Genomic DNA, 27,838 nt, shown 5'->3' on the forward strand with positions numbered 1-27,838 from the left:
CTGCTCATTGGGGGACTTCTTTGGTTCCGCCCATGCAACCCAGCCAATCGGCCTCAAGAGCAGGGGGATTGTGGGAGGTGGAGAGGCTGGTGTGGGTGTGAGAGGCTTGTGGGAAGCCAGTGGTGGCAGTTGGGCTCTGAGGCTTTTTCCTGAGGAGCTGTTTTGTTTGGTGTTTGTAGTTCTAAAAATAAAGTTAGTTTCTTTTGACAAGTGGCTCCTGAATTGTGCCCAGCCAGACTGCGGCATTTGGTGGCTTGCACGGGGAGCGACTGAGGGTAAGTAAACTGCTTGCCCCTGAGGGCAGGGCAAGAGGATGGGTATCCATTCTATGTTTCCTCTTTTGTTTTGCTTCATTTTTGTTTTAAGTTGCCTGTCCCTGGAGATGAGTGAGATGGAAGAAAAACTGCTCACATATGAGGAAAAACTATTTGCGTCTGAGGAACAGATAGGGAGAAAGGACAGATGCACATGTCAGGAGGATAGAAAGGCTGTAATGATTTTGTGTTGTTCCATTTTTATTTCATTCTGTCTCTGTTTTGTTTGGTGTTATTTTGTTGGGTTGTATTATAGTAGAAATACGGGATCAGCAATTAGTAAAAAACAAACCGAAAGACTGTTAAGTAAATTGTTAGCGGAAGGAGGCATCTCAGTAAAATCAAGAACAGTCAGGGCATACATTGATACAATACAAAAATGTAGCCCATGGCTTTTTAAGGAGGAGTTGTTAAATATATCACAATGGAACCATCATGGTGAAGATTTAAAAAGAATAGAAAAGAACAACCCAGGGACTCTGCCAGTTGGCACATTGCCATTGTGGATGTTTGTATCTGGTTTGCTTAGTCCAAAGCCTTCAATTTAGACAAAGGTAGAGGAAGGAGAAGGCATATTGATTCAAGTAAAAGAGAAGGTCTCTCAAGTTAGTCAGAAAGAGGAAAAGATTCAAGTAAAAGAGAAGGTCTTTCGAACTAGTCAGACAGAGGAAGAAAGTGTAAAGCAGAAAAAGCCATCAGGGGAAACGTTACAACAGGAGACTGCTAATAACACCTTTCTATCAGAGAGCGTAAGTGTCCAACTAACAGCACCACCTCTACAGGAGATTGCTACTAACAGCATTCTATCACCAGAGGGCATAAGTGTCCAATCAACAGCACCACCTCCATATGCTAGGAGGCTCCCAACCCCCACAGTTGATAGTTGGGATCCTGAGACAGGATCTCAAGTATTAACATGCCCTGTATTTGAGGTAGGAAGGCAGAGAATTTACCAGGGTTTAAATTTCAAAGCAGTGAAGGAGCTTAAAGAGGCTATAACAACCTATGGTCCTCAAGCACCCTTCACTGTAAGCTTGGTCGAATCCATTAACAACTTGAACATGACGCCAGCAGATTGGGCTAATATGTGTAAAGCTGTGCAAAATGGAGGTCAATACCTGTTATGGAAGGTTGCCAATGAGGAATTTTGCAAGGAGATGGCTAGGCGAAATGCAGCAGCTGGTTATCCTCAGAGAAATCTAGATATGTTGTTAGGAAAGGGACCTTATGAGGATCAGCAGCAACAAATTGCATATGATCCTGGCGTATACTCACAAATTGCTGCAGAGGTGATTGGGGCATGGAAAACTTTACAAGGACATGGAGGTTTACAAAGTCAATTATCTAAGGTAATACAAGGAGCTAATGAACCTTATGCTGAAATTGTAGATAGGCTTATTCAAACAGCTACCAGAATTTTGGGGAATACAGAACAAGCAATGCCATTAATAAAACAACTGGCTTATGAACAAGCGAATCGTTGGTGCAGAGATATCATTAGACCATGGAAACATGAAGATTTAAACACATATATTAAATTATGTAGAGACATTAATGAACAAGAGCACGTCATGGCAGCTGCAGTAAAACAGGCTTTAGATGCCAGAGACATTAATGAACAAGGGCAAATTGTGGCAGCTGCAGTAAAACAGGCTTTATATACCAGGCCAAGAACATGCTACAATTGTCAACAAACAGGACATTTTAAAAGGAATTTCCCTGTAGGAGGAGGGTTTAACAAAACTAGGTATCAAAGGAGTAGAATACCGGGTATTTGCCCACGATGCCATAGAGGGAGACATTGGGCTAATGAATGCCGTTCTCAAACCACCATAGATGGTACTCCATTATCAAAAAACGAACAAGGACAAGGTGTTTATCCACAATATCGTGGACATAGGCATTGGGCTCCATTGCCAAAAATGGACAGGGCGCCCCAATGCTCCGGGGCCAAAAACCACAAATATACAGGACACATTGTCCATCAGATCCCTCATCATACAAACCAGAGGGAGCACAGGGTTGGACATCTACGCCTCCGCCAGATCAGTACTAACTCCAGAGATAGGAGTTCAAATCATTCCCACAGGCATGAAAGGACCTCTTCCCAAAGGAACAGTAGGCTTATTATTGGGACACAACTCTTCTACTCTAAAAGGACTTTTGATAAGTCCTGGGGTAATTGATCCCGATTATGAAGGTGAAATAATAATGATAGCCAGTTCTCCAAAGGGTATATCAGTAATTTCACCAGGAGATAGAATAGCAGTTACTAATAATACCAAGCCTACATGATAAATTTTCCAGTCATGCTGTAGAAAGAGGTTCCAAGGGATTAGGCTCCACAGGTGTAGATTCGGCAATGCTTTCTTTCATTTAGATTCTCGCCCCATGCTAAAACTAAATATTCAAGGACATGAATTTAATGGGCTACTGGATACAGGTGCAGACCTTAGCATCATCTCTCGTCAAGAATGGCCAAAACATTGGCCATTACAACAAGCCACTCAAATGCTTCGAGGTCTAGGAGTGGCGACTAATCCCCATAGAAGTGCAATGGTATTAGATTGGAAGGATCCTGAAGGATGTGAAGGAACTGTACAGGCATATGTATTGGATCATCTTCCCATAAATTTATGGGGACGAGATGTCTTAGATCAATTAGGATTGACATTAACAAATAATATCAATCAAAATGCACCCACTATTATGGCTAGACAAGGTTTTAGGAAAGGAAAAAGATTAGAAAAACAAGAACAAGGTATAGCAGCACCAATACAAATAGATCAAGGAACAGACAGACATGGGTTGGATTTTCACAAAGGGCCATTGATACAATAACAATTACATGGAAATCAGAAAGACCAGTATGGGTTCCTCAGTGGCCTTGACTAAAGAAAAGATACAAGTAGCCCATGATCTGGTCAAAAAACTATTAGCAGAAGGACATATACAACCTTCTGTATCTCCCCATAATACTCCCATTTTTGTCATCAAAAAGAAATCTAGTAAATGGAGATTATTGCAAGATTTAAGAGCCATTAATAATGAAATGGTCATTATGGGACCTGCTCAATCGGGGATTCCTCAATTGTCTGCTTTGCCAAAAACTTGGTATGTTTTAGTTATAGATATTAAAGATTGTTTTTTTTCAATTCCAATTCATCCTGAGGATAGTCCACGTTTTGCATTTACTATCCCTACACTGAATCATGAAGGTCCTGATCAGAGATATGAATGGAAAGTACTCCCTCAAGGGATGGCTAACAGCCCAACTATGTGTCAAATTTATGTTAACAAAGTAATCTAGCCACTTAGAAATCAAAATCCTGAACTACAAATATTTCACTATATGGATGATGTATTATTAGCACACAAAGCTAAAAACACATTGCTAGAATGTTATGCCACACTTACAAATTTATTAAAAAATTATAATCTAGAGATAGCAACAGATAAAGTACAATTAAATTTTCCAATTAATTATTTAGGAGTTCTATTATCCTCAACCATGGTCCGTCCACCAAAAATTCAAATATGAGTAGATCAACTCAAATCACTTAATGACTTTCAAAAGTTATTAGGAGACATAAATTGGATAAGGCCTTATCTAGGTATTCCAACGGGAGAATTGGGACCTTTATTTGATATCCTCAAAGGTCCATCAGATCCAAATTCACCCCGAATGTTAACACCTGAAGCAAGAAAGGCATTAAAAATCATTGAAACATATATGGAAAATATGCATTTGGATAGAATTGATATAAGTTTGCCTTTATTATTTATTGTACTACCAACAAAAAATATTCCTACAGGAGTATTTTGGCAAGAAGGTCCATTATTATGGATACATTTATCTTATTCTCCTAACACTATTCTTACTAGGTATCCTGAGGCTGTAGGACAATTAATACTCAAAGGAATAAGAACAGCAAAGGGAGTGTTTGGAATTTCTCCCAATAAAATTATTACTCCATATATTATGAATCCAATTGATGAATTAGCTAATGAGTTAAATACTTGGGCAATAATCATGTGCAAATCTAATGTTTCATTTGATAAGCACTTACCATCTAATCCTTTATTGTCTTTTTGGTCATTGCATCCTGTAATTTTTCCAAAAATGACAAGAAAAACACCTATCATGAATGCTCCAAATATATTCACTGATGGGTCAAATAATGGTACAGCAGCAATAGTTACACCTGATCAAACTTTTACATCTTTAGTACCCAAACAATCAGCTCAAAAGGTAGAGCTTAATGCAGTATTACAAGCTTTTGTGATGTTTAAAGATTCTGTATTTAATTTATTTTCTGATAGTCAGTATATAGTTAATGCTATAGTATCCCTTGAAGATGCTGGTAGGATTTCCCCTTTATAGAAGAAGAAGCTATAAATTTTCATAAAAGGTTCCATGTCATTGCTAATACTTTACAAAAGCGTTTTAAAATAACTAAGGAACAAGCTAGACAAATAATAAAACAATGTCAAAATTGTGTGATCTTTTTACCACAAGTTAATCTTGGAGTCAATCCTAGAGGATTGATACCTAACCATATTTGGCAGTTGGACGTCACACACTTGCCAGAATTTGGAAAATTAAAATATTTGCATGTTACAAAATACAGTTGATACTTCTTCTGGATTTTTGATGGGCTCCCTTCATTCTGGAGAAAAAACTAAAGATGTCTTAGCTCATTGCTTACAAAATTTTGCCACTGTGGGCATTCCAAAACAGTTAAAAACAGATAATGCCCCTGATTATACTTCTACCTTTTTAAAACAATTTTGCTCATCATTTGGCATTACTCATATAACAGGAATCCCATACAATCCACAGGGACAAGGCATAGTTGAAAGAGCTCATCAAACTATTAAAATGTACTTATTAAAGCAAAAAGACGGAATTGGGAAGGGTTATATATTCCCCAAAGATAAACTTAAAATAACCCTTTTTACTCTAAACTCTTTAAATTTGGATTCATCAGGACTTAGTGCTGCAGAAAGGCATATGTGTCCAAAAGATGTACATAAGCCCAAGGTACTTTGGAAAGATATTCTAACAGGACAATGGAAAGGTCCTGACCCAGTAATTGTCTGGAGTCGGGGGTCTGTTTGTGTGTTTCCACAGGAAGAACAGCAGCCGATTTGGATTCCAGAGAGATTAACCAAGGTCCTGACCCAGTGATTGTCTGGAGTCGGGGGCCTGTTTGTGTGTTTCCACAGGAAGAACAGCAGCCGATTTGGATTCCGGAGAGATTAACTAAAGTCCTGACCCAGTGATTTTCTGGAGTTGGGGGCCTGTTTGTGTGTTTCCACAGGGAAAACAGCAGCCGATTTGGATTCCAGAGAGATTAACTAAAGTGATTTCTACAGACCAAAAAGAAGATAATTTGGCTCAAATCCATAACAGCTGATATCCAAAACTCCAATTTGGCTTTCCTTACATCTGCGACAGAACCAGGATGCTTTTTTTCAATATCTATTTTATTATTGCCCTTTCCCATATCATCAAGTTCTATTTTGTTTTTTGAGCTCATACAGACCTAGGTTAATGTTTTGCTGATCAGTTCTATTTTTTTTTTTTTTACTATAGAGTTTTTAAACATTTCATTGGAGATTTCACCTGTAAAAAGTTATGAGGCCTTTACTATTATGTTATGTGTTGTATGTATTATATTATGTGTGCACACTTGTGTTTTGTGTTATATGTTTGAATGTACATATGTCCATATATCATATATGATGAGCGCTCATGAAAAAATGGATCCAAATATTTTTTTTTATTCACGGGATTTAAATGGTTTAATTTAAATTGGGTAAATAACTGTTGAGGATTGTTTTAATATGTGAACAAAAAAAAGGTGGTTAACAGATCTGTTTGTTTACTTTCACCTTTCCTTTTCATTATATTTAATAATTCTTTTCAATATAATGTAAATTGTTAAGAGAATTGTTTTCTTTTAGTGCCTTCTGGAATGTTACACAATTTTTTCTTTAGCCATTATTGCCAGAATTCCAATCTTCATCCCAGTGCCAGTGAAGACAATGTAAATTGTTAAGAAAATTGTTTTCTTTTAGTGCCTTCTGGAATGTTACATAATTTTTTTCTTTAGCCATTATTGCCAGAATTCCTATCTTCATCCCAGTGCCAGTGAAGACAAAGATAAAACTAATCTACAGCTTCTGCAATACCCATCACTGAACTGCTTGCAGAACTTGCCTAGACTATGTGTCACTTGTATGCATTGTGAACTCACTTGTATGCATTGTGAACTATCTGTTGGTGCAGCAACTTGTGGTAGTGTTGGGGTATTTTTGCTGATGATGTCATCGGTGGTACAATTTTCCCAACAACAGCCGTCAATTGGCTTGTGTATCTTCCTCCCTTCTGCTTGTCATGATCATTCAGCTAAAATTTGGGGGCCAGCAGAGGTGAGGCAAAGAACCTCACCCCCCCCCCAGCTGGTACAAAGACCTCTCCACAGGCGTGGCTGTATACTGGACCGGTAGTCAATGACGGGTAAGATCCAATTTCAATAGGACCAACTTAAGACAGGAGGCTGATGCCCTGAGGTCAGCTCATCCAAAGACGGGTAAGGACCATACGTAGTCTTCCAAGTTGCTAGGATCACAGGTGCATGCCGCCATGTTCAGTTTGTTTTGTAGGGTTACCCATGGAAGGGCTCAAGGAGAGGGGAGAACTTGGCATTTGTGAGTCGATCCCCTATGACACTGATGTTGCCAGTCCAGGGATTATATTTGAGGATCCCTGGTCTAGAGTAGTCTAAACAGAGCTTGGTCTATTTTAGAGCCTCCTAACAAAGTAAATACTCAGACTCAGGACTCCGGTATCTCTGCCTTTTCTTCCAGGACTGACCAGAACACCCCTGTTCTTTTGGATGATCCAGTTCTTGGTGCCTTGGCAAAAAAGCACAACCAAACTCCAGCCTTGATTGCCCTCTGCTATCAGCTGCAGCGTGGGGTTGTGGTCCTGGTCAAGAGTTTCAATGAGAAGAGGATCAAAGAGAACATGCAGGTGTTGAGGGGCTCTGGGTTTCAGGGTTCCTATGCAGTATCCTTTGCATGTGTGCTTTTAAACTCTCAACATATTTATGATGAGCTAGCTTCTCTGTTTTTGTTGATGCATGTGTGATATATTTCTACCATTTTCTTCATCCTGCAATGGCAATAGGAAGACAACATGACTGGAGATTATTAGGATTGGATGGAAAATAGAGGCTCGGGTTTCAATATTAAGTCAGCAGTGTTCTGTGCAATCCTGTGCAAATTACATTTTTTTTTAAATGAAGTTGCTGAATTAGGTGATTTTCAATCTAATTTTTATGATTTTATTTATATTTCCTTGATTAGTCATAGTTTAATATTTATAAATTTATTCACTTTTAATTTTCTCTTTAATCAAGTGCCCATTGGTCTTTATCCATTGAAATATGTTATCTTTTTATTTTCAAGAGATCACTATTATACTATTAACTATATCTGCATAGCAACCTTCTGCAACATGGAAGTTAAACAATATTCATTTAGCTTACGGGAAACAATTACCCTTGGCTCCCCTGAATATTTCTTCTGCTTTGTACTGGGCTCTCTCATATATTCGCAGTCTCATATATATTATCTGATGCATGTGCAGGACAGGGACGTTCCTCTAGTTCAGGATGATTTATTTTTAAGCTTGGAACTATGTCATTTTCAAGTAAATGACTGGAGCTGGAGAACTTTATACTAAATTAAATAAGTTTGACTCAGGGTTCAGTGTTTTCTTTCATGAGAATGATAGAAGTAGCTAAATCATACAATATAGATAATAGGGAATTACCTTTAACATTTGCTTAAAATTTATTCAACATCATCAGCTGATATGGTAGAAATAAAGAAATCCTCCCAAATATCATAGTATAATGCAGAAAGTTAATCTCTGAAAGGCTATGAATTTAACATAAATCAAGATTACTAAATATCCTTGTTTTCTTTTTCACCAAGGAATTTTTTTTATTAGAGCTTCATGGTGATAAATAGTAGTTGGGTTCATCTTCACATATGCATACATGCATAGAAATCAATTTCAGTTCATGATCTCCCCCTTTTCCCTCCCATCTCCCATTTCCTTTACTCTACTAGATTTCCTTTCCCCTATCTATTAATTTGTTTTTGTTGGTTCTTTATGGAATCTTATTATTCCCTCCCCCTTTTCTTTATTTTACTCTAGCTTCTGCACATAAGAGATAACATTCAACCTTTGAGTTTCTGAGTTTGGCTAATTTCACTTAGCATGATATCCTGAATTTCCATTCAATTACCTGCAAACACAATTCTTAAAAATTTGCTCTAATTAGTTATACGGGATTGTAGAATGCATTTTGACACATCATATGTAAATGGAGTATACCTTCTCATTCTTCTGGTGGTACATGATGTACAGTTTACACTGGTCATGTAATTATATATGCACATAGGGTAATAATGTCTGATTTCATTTTACTGTCCTTTCTTACCCCATGCCCACTCCCCTCCCTTCACTCCCCTCTGCTAATCCAAAGTATGTGTATTCTTCCCTAGCCACCCTGTCCTGCTTACTGTGAATAAGCATCTGTATACCAAAGAAAACATTTGGTTTTTGGTTCTTTGTGATTGGCTTATTTTGCTTAGCATGATATTCTTCAGCTCCATTCATTTTCTGGATAATGTCATAATTTCATCTTCTTTATGGCCAAATAATATTCCATTGTGCATATGTACCTCATTTTGTTTATCCACATTCATCTGTTGAAGGGCATCTAGGTTGGTTCCATAGGTAGGCTATTGTGAATTGTGCTGCTATAAACATTGATGTGGCTTTGTCACTGTAGTAAGCAGATTTTAAGTCCTTTGGGTATAAATTGAGGAGTGGGATAAGTGGGTTACATGTTTTGTTTTGTAAAATGTTAAGTGCCTCCAAGTTTTCTGAGGAATCTCCATGCTGCTTTCCATAATGGTTACACTAATTTCCAGTCCCACCAGCAATGTATGAGTGTACCATTTCCCCCAAAACTTCACCAATGTTTATCGGTAGTTGTATTCTTGATGATTGCCATTCTGACTGGAGTGAGATGAAATTTTAGAGTAGTTCTTATTTGCAGAGATATTGAACATTTTTTCTTAGTTTGTTTGTCAATTGTATTTCTTCTGTGAAGTGTCTGGTCAGCTCCTTAGCCCATTTATTGATTGGGTTATTTGCTTTAATTTTTATTGTTAGTTTTTTGAGTTCTGTATATATCCTGGAGTTTAATGCTCTGTCTGAGGTGCATGTGTAAAAATTTTTCTCCAATTCTGTAGGTTCTCTCTTCACAATGATTGAATGTTTCTATTGCTGGGAAGAAGCTTTTTAGTCTGAATCCATCCCATTTATAGATTCTTGATTTGACTTCTTGCGCTTTAAAAGTCTAGTTAAGGAATTTGGTTCCTAAGCTGACATGGTAAAGATTTAGGCTTACTTTTCCTTCTATTAGATATAGGATTTCTGTTCTAGTGCTTAAGTCCTTGATCCACTTTGGAGTTGAGTTTCATGCATCATGAGAGATAGAGGTTTAATTTCATTTTGCTACATATGGATTCCAGTTTTCCCAACACCATTTGTTGAAGAATATCCTTTTCTCTATTGTATGTTTTTGGCACCTTTGTCTTGTATGAGATAACTGTATTTATGTGGATTTGTTTCTGTGTCCTCTATTCTGTAAAATTGGTCAACATGTCTGTTTTGATGCCAATACCATGCTGATTTTGTTTCTACAGCCCTGTAGTATAGTTTAAGATCTGGTATTGTGATGCCTCCTTACTTCACTTTTATTGCTAAGGATTGCTTTGGCTATTCTGGGTCTCTTATTTTCCCAAATGAATTTCATGATTGCTTTTCCTATTTCTATGAGGAATGTCATTGGGATTTTGATTGGAATTGCATTAAATCGGTGTAACACTTTTGGTAGTATGGTCATTTTGACAATATTAATTCTGCCTATCCAAGAACAAGGGAGATCTTTTCATCTTCTAAGGTCTTCTTTAATTTCTTTCTTAATATTCTGTAGTTTTCATTGCAGAGGTCTTTCATTAAATTGACTCCCAAGTATTTTATTATTATCTTTTATACTATTGTGAATGGGATAGCTTTCCTCATTTCCGTTTCAGAGGATTCTTCACTGATGCACAGAAATGCATTTGATTTATGAGTGTTGATTTTATATCCTGATACTTTGCTGAATTCATGTATTAGTTCTAGAAGTTTACTGGTGGATTTTTTGGATCCTCTAGGTATAGAATTATGTCATCAGCAAATAGTGATAATTTGAGTTATTTTTTCCTATTCATATCCCTTTAATTTCTTTAATCTCTGTAATTGCTCTGGCTAGAGTTTCAAGGATGTTGAATAGAAGTGGTGAAAGAGAGCATCCCTGTTTTGTTCTAGTTTTTAGAGGGAATGCTTTCAATTTTTCTCCATTTAGAATGATGTTGGCCTTGGGCTTAGCATAGATAGCTTTTACAATATTGAGCTATGTTCCTATTATCTCTAGTGTTTTTAGTGTTTTGAACATGAAGGTGTGCTGTATTTTGTCAAATGCTTTATGCATCTATTGAGAGATCATGTGATTCTTATCTTTCAGTCTATTGATGTGATGAATTACATTTATTGATGTCTGTATATTGAACCAACCCTGCATCCCTGGGATGAACCCCACTTGATTGTGGTCCACTATATTTTTAATATGTTTTTGTATTTGATTTGCCAGAACTTTATTGAGAAGTTTTGCATCTAAGTTCAACAGGGATTTTGGTCTGAAGTTTTCTTTCCTTTATGTGACTTTGTCCAGTTTTGCTCTCACAGTGATACTAGATTCATAGAATGAATTTGGAAGGGTTTCCTCTTTTACTATTTCATGGAATAATTAGAGGAGTATTGGTATTAGTTCTTTGAAAATCTTGCAGAATGTGGTTGTGAATCAGTGTGTTCCTGGGCTTTCCTTGGTTGGGAGGCTTTTGATTGTATACTCTATTTCATTGCTTGAATTGATCTCTTTAAATTGTGTATATCCTCCTGATTCAGTTTGGGTAGATCATAAGACTCTGGAAATTTGTTTATGTCTTCAAGATTTTTTTATTTTATTGGAGTATAAGTTTTCCAAATAATTTTTTATTATTTTCTTTATTACAGTAGTGTCAGTGTGATATTTCCGTTCTTATTATGAATTTAGTAATTTGAGTTTTTTTTCTCTCTTTCTTTTCATTAACATGGTTAATGGTTTATCAATTTTATTATTTTTTTCAAAGAACCAACTTTTTGTTTTTCCAATTTTTTGAATTGTTTATTTTGTTTTAATTTCAGTTCTGGTTTTAAATATTGCCTCTATTCTGATGCTTTTGGTGTTGATTTGTTCTTATTTTTTCATAGAGCTTTGAGATGTAATGTTAGCTCATTCATTAATTGATTTTCTGTTCTTTTAATGAATGAGCTCAATGCAATGAACTTTCCTCTTAGCACTACTTTCTTAGTGTCCCAGAGGTTTTGATATGTTTTAACGGTGTTCTAATTTACCTCTAATTTTTTTAAATTTCATCTGCTATCCATTCATAATTTAATAGCATATTTTTAAGTCTCCTGGTGTTGAAGTAGCTTTTGTTTTTTAGTTTATCATTGAATTGTAATTTAATTCCATTATGATCTGATAAAATGCAGGGTAGTGTCTCTATTGTTTTGTATTTGCTAAGAATTGGTTTGTGGCATAATATATGGTTTGTTGTAGAGAAGGATGCATGTGCTCATGAAAAAAAGTGTATTCACTTTGATGAATGAAATATTGATGGATGAAATATTGTCTGTTAAGTCTAAATTATTGATTGAATTTTTAGTTCTATATCTTTTACTTAGTTTTTGTTTGGAAAACCAATTAGGTGGTCAGAGAAGAAAGTTAAAGTCACTCAATATTATTGTGCTGCGATCTGTTTGATTCTTCAAATTGTGAAGAATTTGTTTGATGTATGTAGATGCTCCATTGTTTGGGCCATAGATATTTAGGATTATTATGTCTTGTTGACGTATAGTTCCCTTCAGCAGTATGAAATGTCTTTCTTTGTCACTTCTGATGAATTTTGGCTTAAAGTCCACTTATCTGATTTGAGAATGGAAACCCATCTTGTTTTTGTGATTCACATGAGTGATATGGTTTTTCCCATCCTTCAGTCTATGGATGTTTTTCCTAGGAGGTGAGTCTCTTGCAGACAGTGTATTGTTGGGTCTTTATTTTTTTAATCCAATCTTCCAGTCTATGTCTGAATAACAGAAAACCAATGATTTTGACTTTTTTCTAATAAGTTTTTCTTCTACTTTTGAAAATTTCCCAGTGTACAGGAAAGTTCAAAGAATAATCTAATGAACATCTCTTACCTATATTTTTGACATCTCCTTCTGTGTATCCCATTTTAGAGTATTACTATAGATCTTTGGAGCCATTACTTTCAACATGCTAGCAATTATTTATTTATTTATTTATTTGTCTCTCTCTCTCTCTCTTTCTTTCTTAATGAGGATTGAACCCAGGGTCACTTAGCCACTGAGCCACATCTCCATTGGTTTTTTATATTTTAATTTGAGACAGGGTCTGACTAGGATGCTTAGGGCCTTGCTAAGTTACTGAGGCTGACATTGAACTTGCAATTCTCCTGAATCCCTGGGATTACAGGTGTGTGCCAATATGCCTGGCAGTGATCATCTTTTTTTCCCTTTTTTTGTCTTAATCTAACACTAATTTAGACAATGAGATAAATTTCAATCTAGCTTTGATACTATTTGATGAAGATAACATCATTTGTTTTGCACAATTTACGACTTCAATTATAGGAAAAATCTTTTTATTCTGACTACTAATAGGATTTAGAAATCCAGCTGTATCCACAAATCTTACTAAATCATATTGTTCAGAACTTAATTTAATCTTCTTTTAAGATATTTCATCTGTAGTATAAAGTGATTTCAGTGTATTATATAAAGACTTGGATTTCTCTTTTTCACATGGTGTTCTTTAACAGCTGAAGTGTTTTTATTGATATCTTTAATAACTTTTTGTAACTTCTCATTAATTGTATTCATTTATTTAGCTGTGTTCATGATCAGACCCAGGACACTGTGCATCACAGGCAAGTGCTTGCCTAGCAAACAACCTCACCAGACCTTCTCATCTGTTCTAAAAATTGCCTCTGCACCATTCAGTTGGATTAATTTATATTTCTCAGATTGACAATATGCAATGTAACAATAATGAAAATCTACTTTTGTGATAGGTTTTTGAATTTCAATTGACTCCAGAAGACATGAAAATCTTAGATGACCTCAATAGGAATGTTCCGATACTACCCTGTTGTGGATGTGTAAGTAACTTTCATAAATGTAATGCCTCATTTTATTTCTGGGGATGAATAAAACATCATTGTTGAAAATTACCTCAATACATGGAGAATAGAGGTCAGTTTGATTCAGGGATGAGACAAGAGCTTTTATGAATTCTTGTCTCAGATTCTTGTCAGAGCTCTGTTCTATGAGTGGAACCAGGGTCAGCATGGACTTCCACACATGCACCTGGGCATTTCATATTACATGGAATGATTCAGATAAAGCAATATCGTTGCTGAATGTACACCTGTAAGTAGGTCTCTCTATCCTATGACTTTGTAGTGGATATACACTTTGGTTATCACCAATATAGTGTTATTAAGTATTTTTAAAAGCAGTTTTCTATCGTCTTCTCCCATATCTCTTAATTTCTTATCAGGTTAAAAGCATTTCTATCAACCCCATGTTCCCAGTTAGAAAGTCTCATCTCCTCCATATAAAATTGTTCATCAGTCTTTCATTTAATGACTGATAGTTTCAAGTCCCTCTCTTCCTCTCCACTGCATATTTGCTCAGAACCCAGAAACTGCTTTTGTCTACAGAATAGCTGTCACCAGTGGATAAATAGAAACAGTGGGCTTTGATATTCTGAAATACAGAAATCTCAATGCAGAGGATAAAGAAGTGTTAAGAGAATAGAGACTGAAACTGAAGGACAGCATGGGGTGAAACCTCCTTAGTAAAGGGAATATACAGCTAACAAATGATCTTTACCCTTCCTTCATGATCTGAGGTTACAAAATCTGATAAAGAAAATATATTATGAAGGTGAGCAGGAGAATAGATTCCTCCTTCCTGTGAGAATTTAATTCATATTAGAAACAAATGTGATACTGTATGAAAGAGATTAGCATAATTTAAAATTGTATGTACTCCAAAATTTGTAGATATGTCATTACTAATATTTTTATTAGTACAGAGAAAGATGATGAGTTATGAGTTATGAATTATGAGTTATGATGAGTTATAATATAAAGTTATTTTCCTATGTAGAGATCAGAGATTGAGGAAGTGGCAAGCAATGAATAATAATTGCTACTTAAGTATTATAATAAATAATGATTTCTATATTTTACCTTGTTTGTAAAGTCTACACATCTCCAAATTATATGGTAAACTCTTAGGATTTGGAAATCTATGTTATAAATGAAATTCTTTCCATTTCTGAATTTAACAGAACATGCTGAGTGTGAAGGGCAATAAGTAAATAATTAGTGAATTAGCACAATGGAAGTGAAGTTGCTGGCAGTAATTTACACAGCCTGAAATAATGTTCTCATGTTGACCAATGTCTGCAATTGACCTTGTTCAACAAGGAAGAGTCATTTTTCTTTGAGAAAATTGATAACAGGAAGTTTCATTGAGAACTGGAAATAAGATGGGATGAGAAACTACTTTCCTGTTCCAACAGATGTGAATGGGGATAAAAATATGTTTAGATTTTTGCCTTGGTGTATTCTCGGTATTAAATTCCAGGTGAGAAAATAGAATTTGAACAATTTAATTATGATTTCCAGAAAATCATTAATACAATGTCATGCTCATGAAATTAAGAAAGGCATAGCTTACAACCTTGCTCTAAGGAAACAAAATTATCAAACATGACTGAATGGGTGCTTTTGGAAATCTCTTTACCATTCTAGAAAACGAGTCACTGAGCTGATATTATGCATATTTTTTTCTCATTGTAGATTTTATGGACATCCCAATTATCCACATTTTGATGAATGTTGACATGGAGGCCTTTGTCATCACTTTGACTTTAACCCCTGCTAATCAATAGTGATGTGGGAGACATCTCTGGTGGTTGGACACATCATTTCTAATCCATGCTGTTTGTCAAACTCACGTTCACTGGAACTCTGCTCACATATCAGGAAGAAAAGGGGCTAAATTTTTGTTGCCTTTAAAAAATAATGTAAAGTTATTTTCCTATTTAATACTAAAACCTCACCCAGCAGCAAATCTAGGTGAAATGTGGAGAGAAAGGGGTGGGGGAGGGAGAAGGAAATCCTAGCAATGCACATTTAATTAATGACTTAGCATAATTTGAATATGTAAACTTATATGGGGGTGAAAGAATGGGAAGAGGAAATAATAGACACCAATGATGGAACTCTTGAAACTGGAGTCTGAATAGAGGCATGGGAAAGAAAGGAAAGAGTCACAGAATTACTTAGTGTGCAATGTGTTTTAAGTAGTTGTTTTAATCAGCATTTTCACTGTTCTAACCAAAAGACCTGACAAGAATAATTTTAAGGAGGAAGAGTTTATTTTGGGGGTTCATGGTTTCAGAGGTCTGCATCCACAGACAGCTGGCTCTATTCCTTGGGAGTAAAGGTGAGACAGAACATCATGGTGGAAAAATGCAGTAGAGGAAAGTGGCTCAGAACATCATATTAGGAAGTAAAGAGAGGGAGTGAGACAGAGAATATATATACCCCAAAGGCATGGCCTAATGACCCAACTCATCTAGCCACACCGACCTGCCTGCAGTTACCACCAGTTAATACCTATCAGGGGATTAATGCACTGATTAGGTTAAGGTGCTCACAATCCCATCATTTCACCTCTAAGCTTTCTTGCATTGTTCACACATCAGCTTTTGGGGGATACCACATATCTAAACCATAATGGTAGTAAAAATGGTAGTGGTCACCAGAAGTGTGTCCTAGGCATGAGTAGAATCCTATGGGGGTTGAGAGGGACAACAGCCTTGAAAGAACATATATTTATAGATGTAGTTTTCTCCTTCCTTTCTGAGATGAAAGTTTATAGATTCAAGTATCTAGGGCCTATTGATATAATTATTTCTATCAGGATGATTAGGGAACTCAGGCTTGGCTGTCTCAGAATAATCACATAGCTAGTGTGATATACTAAATCATGGTCCTTAATTATCCCATGCCCAAATCCCTGGAACCTGAGGATATGATACCTCTTAGTATGTTATTCTTCTGTGACTGCACAATTACCCCTGGATTATTTATCCATAAAAATCATCTGAAATACAAAAGATGTACGGTAAGTTTTGTAGGAAGAATGAAAGAATGAGTGACACAATCAACTAATATAAATGCTCTAATTTGCTTTAATGATTAGGAAATTAAACAAGTTATAAAGGTGAATATTTTTAGAACAAGCAAAGTATAGTAGAATCATTGAATAAGTAATTATGTTAATAAAAGAAAGACATACAATCTATATGGTGATGATGACTTTAAGTTTATAAATAAATGAAACACACATAACAACCCATACATTTGGTTAGGGAAGTCATCAGAGAAAACGCACAATTGTTTTTTATTTTCTAAACTTCTGGAATTTGTGAGGATTATTTTCATTTTCCAAAAACCCAAACATCCTTATTGTGAAGCATTTGTTTTATTTTAATATGAGAAAAAGGAAGAAATAACCAGAAATCGTGGATCCTGCTTCCAAACCACCTCTACCAAATTCAGAAATCCTTGCCATCCTGCCTAGAAGGAGGAAACTCTGGTAGCAATGTCAATATCTCAAGGTCAATATTCTTCAGAGTTTGAAAAATAAAAATATGTGATGAATAGCACTGAATGAGGAGAATGGGTATTAATTACAGCATACTCTGAACCCATAAAAGAGAGGGTTTACGGGATGATCCTCTTGGGATGTATTAAGATCTCTGAATTTATACCCAAGTCCCTACTCTTACCCCAGCATACATAACACCCAAGCTCCCTCTTTATGCACAGACTGCACATTAATGCCCAGTTCCTGCATCATGTGGATATTAAATCCAAGGTGGGGCAGAGTTTGATGCAGACTGAATGTTCTAAGGGGAATGAGAAGTGTCACAAACAAGCTGTTTAGCCTTAGGCACAGCTCTTATCCTTAGATCATGTGCCTAGTGTCAATGAGGACAGTGTGGCTCTTTCCCACAATTCACTCAGCAACATACTGAGCACCCTATTTTTCTCTCCCTGTCCACAATATTTTCTCCAAGGTTCAGATGTGAAACCTCCAGCCTCCTGAGTTTACTAGGGAAATCACTGGCTCCATACGTGGCTTTGGCACAACCAGTGTGGGCTCTTACAGTTGGTAAGGATTCAAAGTTTCCCCAGAGTGTTTCCCACTGAGTTGAGCAACAAACAGATCTCAGAGACTTGAGGAATGTTGAGACCTACAGGAGAGGGAGGAGAAGATGGGCATGGAGAAGGAGAGAAGGGTGGAATTAGAAAAGCAGGAATGAGAAGAGGGTGAGGAAAAAAGAGAGTGCATCCTTTAGTCCTAAGAAATAGCCATTCATCTGCCTTAAGAAAATAATTACTTCTATTTTTACTTCACTCATTTGCCCTAAAAGAGACTTGTCCAATTGCAGAGAACTGAAAATATGAGCTCAGCAAAATTATCAATATAATTTTTGATAATGATCTGTCAGCCAGGTATAATGGTGTATGCCTAGAATTGCAGCTAATCAGGAGGCTGGGGCAGGAGAATTGGCAAGTTCAAGGCCAGTCTGGGCAATTTAGTGAGACTCAGTCTCAAAATGAAATCCTTAAAAAGTGGGGAGGGTGCTGGGGATGCAAATACATGGCAGAGTGCTCCTGGGTTTGATGCCAATACTACCAATAAAATGAAATAATAATAAAAAAAGAAAAGAAAATTGTGTCCTAACTTCAACATTTTCTCTAGGAGAATATACTGTTTTGAATTCTCTAGGGTGAGTTTACCACATATACCAGAAAAAGCATACCCATGACCTCACTGAGAAGGCTATTAGGAATAGGGGGGCTGAGGGGTTACATGGGTCAAGGATTAGAACTGGATGCTTTAGAAAACAGGGGAGTTGGGGGAAGCAGAGAAAGGACTAATACATTTCTGTAGGGGAGTTGAAACACTGCTTTACCCTGGATGTAAAATTGGGCAAAAAACAAAGCCAGAGGTCTTTAAGGGAATCCATGTGGATTTTTAATTATGATATTTGATGGAATTCATAACCCATGGAATTTCAAGTCAAATGCAGCTCCTACACTCTTGATTCACGGAATGAGTGATATCTAAGAAACTGTCTTATGTGGCTTCTCCATGAGTGAAGTGAAAACTGGGGCCATTTTTAACATGACTTTTTTTCTGCATTATTATTTTTTTTAAATGCTATTGGTACTGTATTAGCTCCTAGAATCCATTGGGCACATGCTCTGGGCGGGGGTGAGGTGGAGTGACTCTGTAGTTTTAACAGACTGTGCAAATTCCTGAACTGTGTCAATATACAAGGGTGGAGATTGTGAAAAGGAAATCATTAACTTTGAAAATTGTTTGATTAGATTAAAGCTAGTTTAAATTGAAAAAAAAACTATCTCAAAGAGTTTAAACCTGATTGAAATGTGTCACTACCAAGACAAGAAGCCCCAAAGAAGGGGAAGCTCTAGATTCATCCACTGAGGGTCCAGATGTCCTCCCATCTTTTCCTGGGTCTTTCTTCTTCTTCTTCTGTAAACTACTCTCACTCTCAGGCTGGGTGAGGACAACCTCAGCAATTTCTGACCCTACAGCAGAGCAGGATATATCAACTCCAAAGACAGGGGGCTAATTTTTAAAAAATTATTCTTCTTAGAATGAGAGGAAACTTCCCTAGACCCTCAGAACAAATAATTTCACATGGCATTGATCAGGAATAAGTCACAACTAAGTCCTCCCACAATGACCCCCCAAGAGCAATGGAATTAACCTGAGTTACCTAACCAATCAAGTGGAGTACAATAGACAGTGGGGGGGTGGGGATGGAGAACCTTCTCGAGTGTTGCAATAGCAGTGAGAAAGTGATGACTTTCTTCATATGAGTTTCCAGAGTCACTGGGATTCCAGCCTGTGCCACCATGCCTGAAATGTCACCTTTGGATGAAGTGGTACATGTAAATAAAAGTGAAAAGTTTGCTCTGGAGCAGACATATTGGTGCTATATGGTTGGTAAAAGGACAGACCAAGAGGAGAAAGTGACAGGAAGCCACACCTAGTAGCAAATCCATACAAGAGATGTTTAGAGAGAAGTTGGGCTGTAATCAATGTTCATGTAACTGATGATTCAAACTGATTTTAATATGGAAACTTCTATGTGGGATGAAAGAATGGGAAGAGGAAACACAATACACCTGTGTTGGCCATGCTTGATGAACAGGGACCTTGATGAGTGGTGGTTTGGGAGAAACCAGAGTCACAGGATTGCTTCACATACAACACGTCACAGTCACAATTTCCCAGAAGAAGCAGTACAAATAGTAAACATGGAAGAAGTCACCAGAGTGTGTCCCAGGCATGAGTACACCCCTTTGAGAGTTGAGAGTGTCAGTAGCCTGGACAGTGTGAGCTATCTGCATGAAGAAAGAAAGGTGATGTCAATGTAGCCTAGGTAGAAATTCAAACTGAGAGAAGAAAGGATGTATAACAAGAAGTGGAAAATAAAATAGGTTCAAGGTGACATGTATTTTGAGGGAACATATTTTTATAGAGATGTGGTTTCCTTCATATCTGAGATGAAAGTCCAGAGTTTCATGTATCTAGGGCCTGTTGATACAATTACTCCTATCAGAAAGATTGGGAAACTAAGGTGTGGATGCCCAGACTAAGCATATAGCCAATATAACAGGTAAACCATTGTCCCCAATTATTCCATTTGCAAATTCATGGGACCTGAGACTATGTTACATGACATGGCACAAGAAACTTCTCAGAGGGGATTAATTTAGGGACTATGACAGCAAAGATTTTCCTGGATCCTTTGAGCAGACCCAATGTAATTACAGTCTTCTAAGAAGTGAGACAAAGATGTCACAGGCAAGGAGGGAACCCTTCCAAACTCATTGTATGAAGATAGCATCATTTGATTAAAAAGCAGACGAAGACACCTCAAAGAACAAAAATTTTAGACCAATATCCCTGATGACCATAGATGCAAAAATTCTTACTAAAATGATGGAAAAATTGCATATTTAGAAGATAGTATACTATGATCAAGTGGGGTTCATTTCAGAGATACAAGAATGGTTCAACATAAGGAAATCAAGAAATGTAATCCATCACATTGGTAGAATTAAAGACAAGAATCACATGATTGTCTCAAGAGTGCAGAAAAAGCACTTGATGAAATATGGCATTTATTTATGCTCAAAACACTAGAAAAATTAAGGATAACAGGAACATACCTCAACAGTGTAAAATCTACAGATGCTAAACCCAAGGCCTAAATCATTCTAAATGGAGAAAAATTGAATGTCTTCCCTCTAGAAACAGGGTCAAGAGAGGAATGCTCTCTTTCACCACTCCTATTCAACATTGTCCTTGAAATTCTAGACAGAACAATTAGACAAAAGAAATAAATTAAAGGGATACAAATACCTAGAGTTCAAACTATCTCATTTGACAATGATATGGTTCTATATTTAGAAGACCCAAAAAAAGCTCTACTAGAAAGCCTATAAAATTCAAAAAAATTCAGCAAAGTAGTAGATCATAAAATTATAATATAATACCCATAATCATTTGTGTTCCTATAAACCAATGATGAACCAGCTCAAAAGAAATAAGGAAAACTCTTTGAATCACATTAATATCAAAAAATAAAATATTTGGGAATTAATCTAACAAATGGGGTGAAAGACCTGTACAATAAATAGTACAGAACACTAAAGAAAGAAATCGAAGAAAACTTCAGAAGATAGAAAGATCTCCCATGATCTTGGATAGGCAGAATAAATATTGTCAAAATGGCCATATTTCCAAAAGCACCATACAGATATAATGCAATTTCTATTAAAATTCCAGTGATATTCTTCATCAAAGTAGAATAATCAGTCATGAAATTCATTTGGGAAAATAAGAGGCCCAGGAGAGTCAAAGAAAATTCTTATCAAGTAAAGTGAAACAGGAGGCATCACAATACCAGACTTTAAATTTTACTACAGAGTTGTAGTAACAAAAATGGCATGGTATCAGCACCAAAACAGATATGAAGACCAATCATACAGAATAGAAGACTCAGAGACATACCCGCATGAATGCAGTTATTTCATACTAGCAATGGCACCCTAAACATACAATGGAGTAAGATAGCTTCTTAAATGAAAGGTGATAGAAAAACTGGAAATCCATATGTAGTAGAATAAAAATGCACCCCAATCTCTCACCCTGCACAAAATTCAAGTCAACATGGATCAAGGACCTAGGCATTAGACCAGAGGCCTTGCACCTACTAGAAGAAAAAGTAGATCCAAATCTGCACCATGTTGGCTTCAGAATCGACGCCCTCAACAAGACTCCTAAAGCACAGGAAGTAAAATTACAAATCAATAAATGAGATGGTATCAACTAAAAGACTTCTTCACAGCAAAAGAAACAATCATAAATGTGAAGAGAACTCCTACAGAATGAGAGAAAATCTTTACCACCTGTTCCTCAAATAGGGTATTACTCTCCAGGATATACAAATAGCTCAAAAATTTTTTATACTTGTTTGTCTTCTTGATAACTGCCATTCTGAATGGTATGAGATGAACTTTTAGAGTAGTTTTGATTTGCATTTCTCTTATTACTAGAAAGTTGAACATTTTTTCAAATATTTGTTGATCAATTATATATCTTCTTCTATGAAGTGTCTGTTCAGATCCTCAGTCCATTGATTGTTTGGGTTGTTTCTTTCTTTGGTGTTAAATTTTTTGAGTTCTTTATATGTCCGGGAGATCAGTGCTCTATTCAATGTGTGTGTGCTAAAAATTTGCTTCCAAAATATAGGCTCTATTTTCACCTCATTGATTGTTCTTTTGCTGAGAAGAAGCTTTTTAGTTTGAATCCATCCCATGAATTGATTCTTGATTTTATTTCTTGTGCTTTAGGAGTCTTGTTAATGAATTCAGGGCCTAATGCAAAGTGATAAAGATTTGGGCCTATTTTTTCATGTATTAGGTGCAGGGTCTCTGATCTAATTCCTAGGTCCTTGATCCTCTTTGAGTGAGTTTTGTGCATGGTGAGAAATAAGGGTTTATTTTCATTTTACTATATATAAATTTCCAGTTCTCACAGCATCATTTGTTTAAGAGATTATCTTTTCTTCAATGTAGGTTTTGGCTCCTTTGTCTAGTAAGAGATAACTATATTTATGTGGGTTTGTCTCTGAGTCTTCTATTCTGTACCTTTGGTCTACATATCTGTTTTGGTGCTAATACCATGCTGTTTTTGTTACTATAGTTGTGTAGTATAGATTAAGGTCTGGTATTGTGACACCTCCTGCTTCACTTTTCTTTCTAAGGATTGCTTTGATTATTCGGGGTCCTTATAATTCCAAATGAATTTCATGATTGCTTTTTCTATTTCTATAAGAAATGACATTGGGATTTTAATTGGAATCACATTGAATTAGTATAGCACTTTGGGTAGTAGATCCATTTTGATAGTACTAATTTTGTCTGTCTAAGAGCATGTGAGATTTTTCCACCTTCTAAGGTTTTCTTCAATTTCTTTCTTTAGTGTTCTATAGTTTTCATTGTAGAGGTCTTTCAGCTCTTGTTAAATTGATTCCCAAGTATTTTATTTTATTTTTTGAGGCTCTTGTGAATGGGGTAGTTTTCATAATTTCTCTTTCAGAAGATTCATCACTGATGTATAGAAATGCATTTAATTTATGGGTATTAATTTTATATCCTTCTAATTTGCTGAATTCATTTATTATTGTTCTGGAAGTTTTCTGGTGGAATTTTTTGGACCCTTTAAATATAGAATTATGTTGTCAGCACATAATGATAGTTTGAGTTCTTCTTTTCATATCCCTTTAATTTCTTTCTGTTGTATAATTTCTCTTCCTAGAGTTTCAAGGACTATGTAGAATAGAAATGGTGAAAGATGGCATCCCTGTATGGTTCCAGTTTTTAGAGGGAATGCTTCCAATTTTTCCTCCATTTAGAAAGATATTGGCCATGGGTTTAGCATAGAAGCTTCTACAATGTTGAGGTATGATCCTACTATCTTTAGGTTTTGTTGGGTTTTGAACATGAAGGTGTGCTGTATTTTATCAAATGCTTTCTCTGCATCAATTGATATAATCATGATTCTTAAGTCTATTGATGTGATGAATTATATCTTTTGATTTCTGTATGTTGAAACAAACTTGCATCCCACTTGATCATGGTGCACTATTTTTTAAATATGTTTTTGTATGTGATTTGCCAGAATTTTATTAAGAATGTTTTCATCAATGCTCATCAGGAATATGAGTCTAAATTTTTTTTCTTGGTGTGTCTCTGCCTGGTATGGGTATTAGTGTGATACTAGCTTCATAGAATGATTTTGAAAGGGTTTCCCTCCTTTTCTATTTCATGGAATAATTAAGGAGTTTGGGATTAATTATTCCTTTTCAGTGTTTTATGATACTCCATCTACTCTAGAATTGTATTCAGTTGTTGGACAGCTTGATCACATGGCAAAAACATAATTTTAAAAGCAAAAACATTCAAATGCTGTTATATCAAACTAAGACACTTCTAAATAGTATAGGAAATAATCAGCAAAGCCAAGAGACAACCTTCAGACAGGGAGACAAATACTCCCAACTATACCTATGACAAAGGAGTAATATCTAGAATTTATCAGGAACTACAAAGAAGATTAAACAAGTGGCCAGCAAGTATATTTAAAAATGCTCAGCCATCAGGGAAATTCAAATCAAAGACATATACGGAAGTCAATCTTGAACCCCACTTAGAAAGATTATTATTTAAAATTTCAAACAAGCCATGATAAACACTGGCAAGGATGTGGACAAGGGGTGCTTCTTGCACACTGAGAATGGGAATGTATGTTACTACGGTCTTTATGGGGAACAGGATAGAGGTTTCAAGGTTCTCTGTTTAATGAAGTATTAGAGCAGATGTACTAACCTAGGATGAAAAACAAATCAGAAAATGCCTACAGGTGAGAAGGCATTGTCTCAGATAAAAGATTTTGACCTTTGATAGTTTTTTGGATATCAAAACTATAGCTAAGAATTATGCATTCCAAAAGTATAAATTTTATATAAACTGATGTTTTTTAAAAAAATAATAATTGAATTGGGATGTGCCATGACTTGCACAGCCAATAATCCAGGAAAAGTGGGGCAGCATGCAGTAGGGGATTAAAAAAGGGAGATATACATAGAGAGAAAGATGGGATCAGGTGAAACATTATTCTCTGATGGAGAAATAAGGTCCCAGAGCTAGCTCAGCTCAATTATTATATGTGTTTTATCATCAAAAAATTTTTCTGTGAAAATTTTCTTCAAAGCATGCAGGATTGAATGTCAAAGACTAATGAGTAACCAATTATAATTATCAGCTTGCATTCATAATTCTCTATCCTTGGCAGCTTTGTCTGGACTCAGGGTCAAGACTGATAGTCCTGTGCCTAGCACAGAACTTCCCTTAAGCAGGGTGTTATCAAAGCACCTGGATAGTCTTGACCTGCACCTTTGCACAGGAAGTTCCAAGTGCAGATACTACTCCTGCTATAGGACAGAAAGTTTGATTCAAATCACCAATTCTGACATCTCCCCATTTTTTATTTTTAAAGTTCAAGTGATGAACTATTATTTGGAACTGTTGGATTTCTTCTTGGAAGATGTGGGATCTTATCCTATTGTTATAACACAAAATAGTATTAATAGCAAACACATAATTCCACATTGGTCCTTGCTTTGGCAGCAGATATAGCAAAATGGTACAGCATTGTATGTTTTAACATATTTCAGGGATTTAAACCATTTAAGTCATCAAGCATTTGTTTAGCAAGCCATGCAGGATCCACAAGATCATTCCTGCTCTTCTGAATATCCTGGATGTGATGATGTAACTCTATAAGGTCTAGACTGTCATTATTTCTCTGCCAAATGTCCACTAATTGATTTTTTACTTTTTCCAATCCCATTGAGAAACATTATATCTTGATGTTGTAACATAAACAAATTTATAGCTAGCATGGCAGTGAAGCCACTGTCTGAATTTAAGAGCAGCAAGCTCAATTTCTATATTTATTTACCATAGCTTCCAGGGCATTTAATTTAGTTTCTATATTGTTATCCATATCTACCTGATTTTGTAAGGCTTTGGGAGTATTTCAAGCCAACTATTTAAGAAAATTTGCATTTTGAATTCTTTTGGATAAGGCTATGGTGATGTCACAGCAGAGACCTAAACATGTATCAAAGTAACTATTTCAAATGTGATGAGATGAAGACAACACTGGCGTCTATTCAACTGGATGTGAATTTGTTGTAGGACTTGAGGTCCCAGCATCAGAATAACAGGGCTCTGAAATGTTAGCTGGGATTAAAACAAATGAAGGTTGGCTGATCCTAAACACTCCCTGTCTTCTATTATACTTAGTAATGCAATTAGTCAGATTGCAACTTTGGTGATTTTCTTATTGACAAGTACTTTTTTGACAAGTACTCTTCTCCTGTCCTATTTATTTTTATATTCCTAGAAATTAAAACACAAGGAGTCTGTTCACAGGCCCCAGGCCATAGAAGGGAGCACTTTACAGCTCTTGTATACAAGATTAGTTAGGGAGCTGCTGGTATAATTGATGAAATCTCAGGAAGCTACCAAACTCCACAGATCTCTTTGCATGCTACCACTGCTGAAGGTCAAAATATTACTAACAAGTCCCCAAAGGGTGATCAATTTCTGATGTGGATGTCTCTTATCAACTCTTCGAGACCAATCCAGAATATATCCACCACTGCCAGAGACATTTTGTCACTCTGGCAAAATATTGGCACTGTCAACCCATTTAGAATAGGCACCCAATATTGTTGTAGTATAATTAGAGCAGTAAAGTATTGGTGGATCCTCTGTGGGAAATATTGTTATGTCATTGGAAGTTTCATTTTTGTAACTGACATATATTTTTAAATCCCAGGGGCCATTAATGGTGGCTCCCTGGCTTCCCCATATGCTGTCTTTCACAAACATGGAGGCTGGACATTTAGTACCTCCCTGCTAGTGGTCTATCTGCTCAGCCGTATGTGTCAGGCTCTTTAGTTGTTTGAACTTCAGCTTGAGATTCTCCATGATAATGGTAAACAGCATGCTCAGGTATATAGACATGATGAGCTGCACCTTCTGGGAAGACATCAGCATGGTCTCTACTCCAAATCATCACCAAATCTGGTCCATTCCATTATCCTGTTGGTAAGTCTCTCCCCCAGACTTGGCCTGATGGGTCCACTGCAGTGAGAGCCATGTGTCACTCAGCAGCAGTGTGATGCTCAGCATCACAATTCAAAAAATTTGAAACAAAGAGAGCATGACTGAAACAATTTTGTGGGGTTCTATCTCCCCCTTTTTGTTTTTGTAATTGTAACTTAAGGGAAAAGTGAGCCCACTCTACAATGGCCTGGCCTTGGGGATTGTAAGGAATACTAGTTTGGTGATCAATATGATATTGATTACAAAACTGTCAAAAAGAAGAACTGATAGAAGCTGGGGTTTTATGCTTTTTAATTTGTAGAGGGGAGCCCAGTACTGCCAAAGCAGCCAAACAGTGGAAATTATTTGGTGAGTATTTTCTCCTGTTATAGCAGTGTCAAAAATGAAGCAAGAACAAGTGTCATTAGTAACATGGACATAGCACCGTTTGCCAAATTTAGGGATGTGAGTTACATCCATCTGTCACAATTGGTTTGGTCAAAAAACTTGGTGATTAGCCTCAGAAGGTAAAACTGAAGTGTGGACTACACAGTGAGGACATTGATGAACAGTTTGCTAAGCTGGTTCTCAGGCAATGTGAAAATTCTTGTGTAAGCTGAGAACATTCTGGTGATGTAAAGTATGAGAGGCTTGAGCACAGTCACAAGGAGACAACTGTTGACAGGCTGCAACAAGGCGATCAGCTGTAGCATTGCCTGTTGTTAAAGTGCCTGGAAGTTATGAGTAATCTCTGATGTGTCCAATAAAACAAGGATACTTACACACTTGAATTGTTATTTTGTAGCCTATGGAATAAATGAAATAACTCTTCTGACTGTGTATGTTCAATGGTGGCTATTTCAATGTACATCACAACTCCCACTGTATAGATA

At 36.3% G+C, this 27,838-nt stretch overlaps 1 pseudogene; it reads left to right on the top strand.

Moving 5' to 3' along the window:
• LOC144257010 (estradiol 17 beta-dehydrogenase 5-like) overlaps positions 1-15,538 on the top strand; it is a 36,196-nt pseudogene extending 20,658 nt beyond the window's left edge.
• The last annotated feature ends 12,300 nt before the right edge of the window (positions 15,539-27,838 follow it).

The sequence above is a fragment of the Urocitellus parryii genome, chromosome 9 (assembly GCF_045843805.1).
Source record: "Urocitellus parryii isolate mUroPar1 chromosome 9, mUroPar1.hap1, whole genome shotgun sequence".
Lineage (NCBI taxonomy): Eukaryota > Metazoa > Chordata > Mammalia > Rodentia > Sciuridae > Urocitellus > Urocitellus parryii.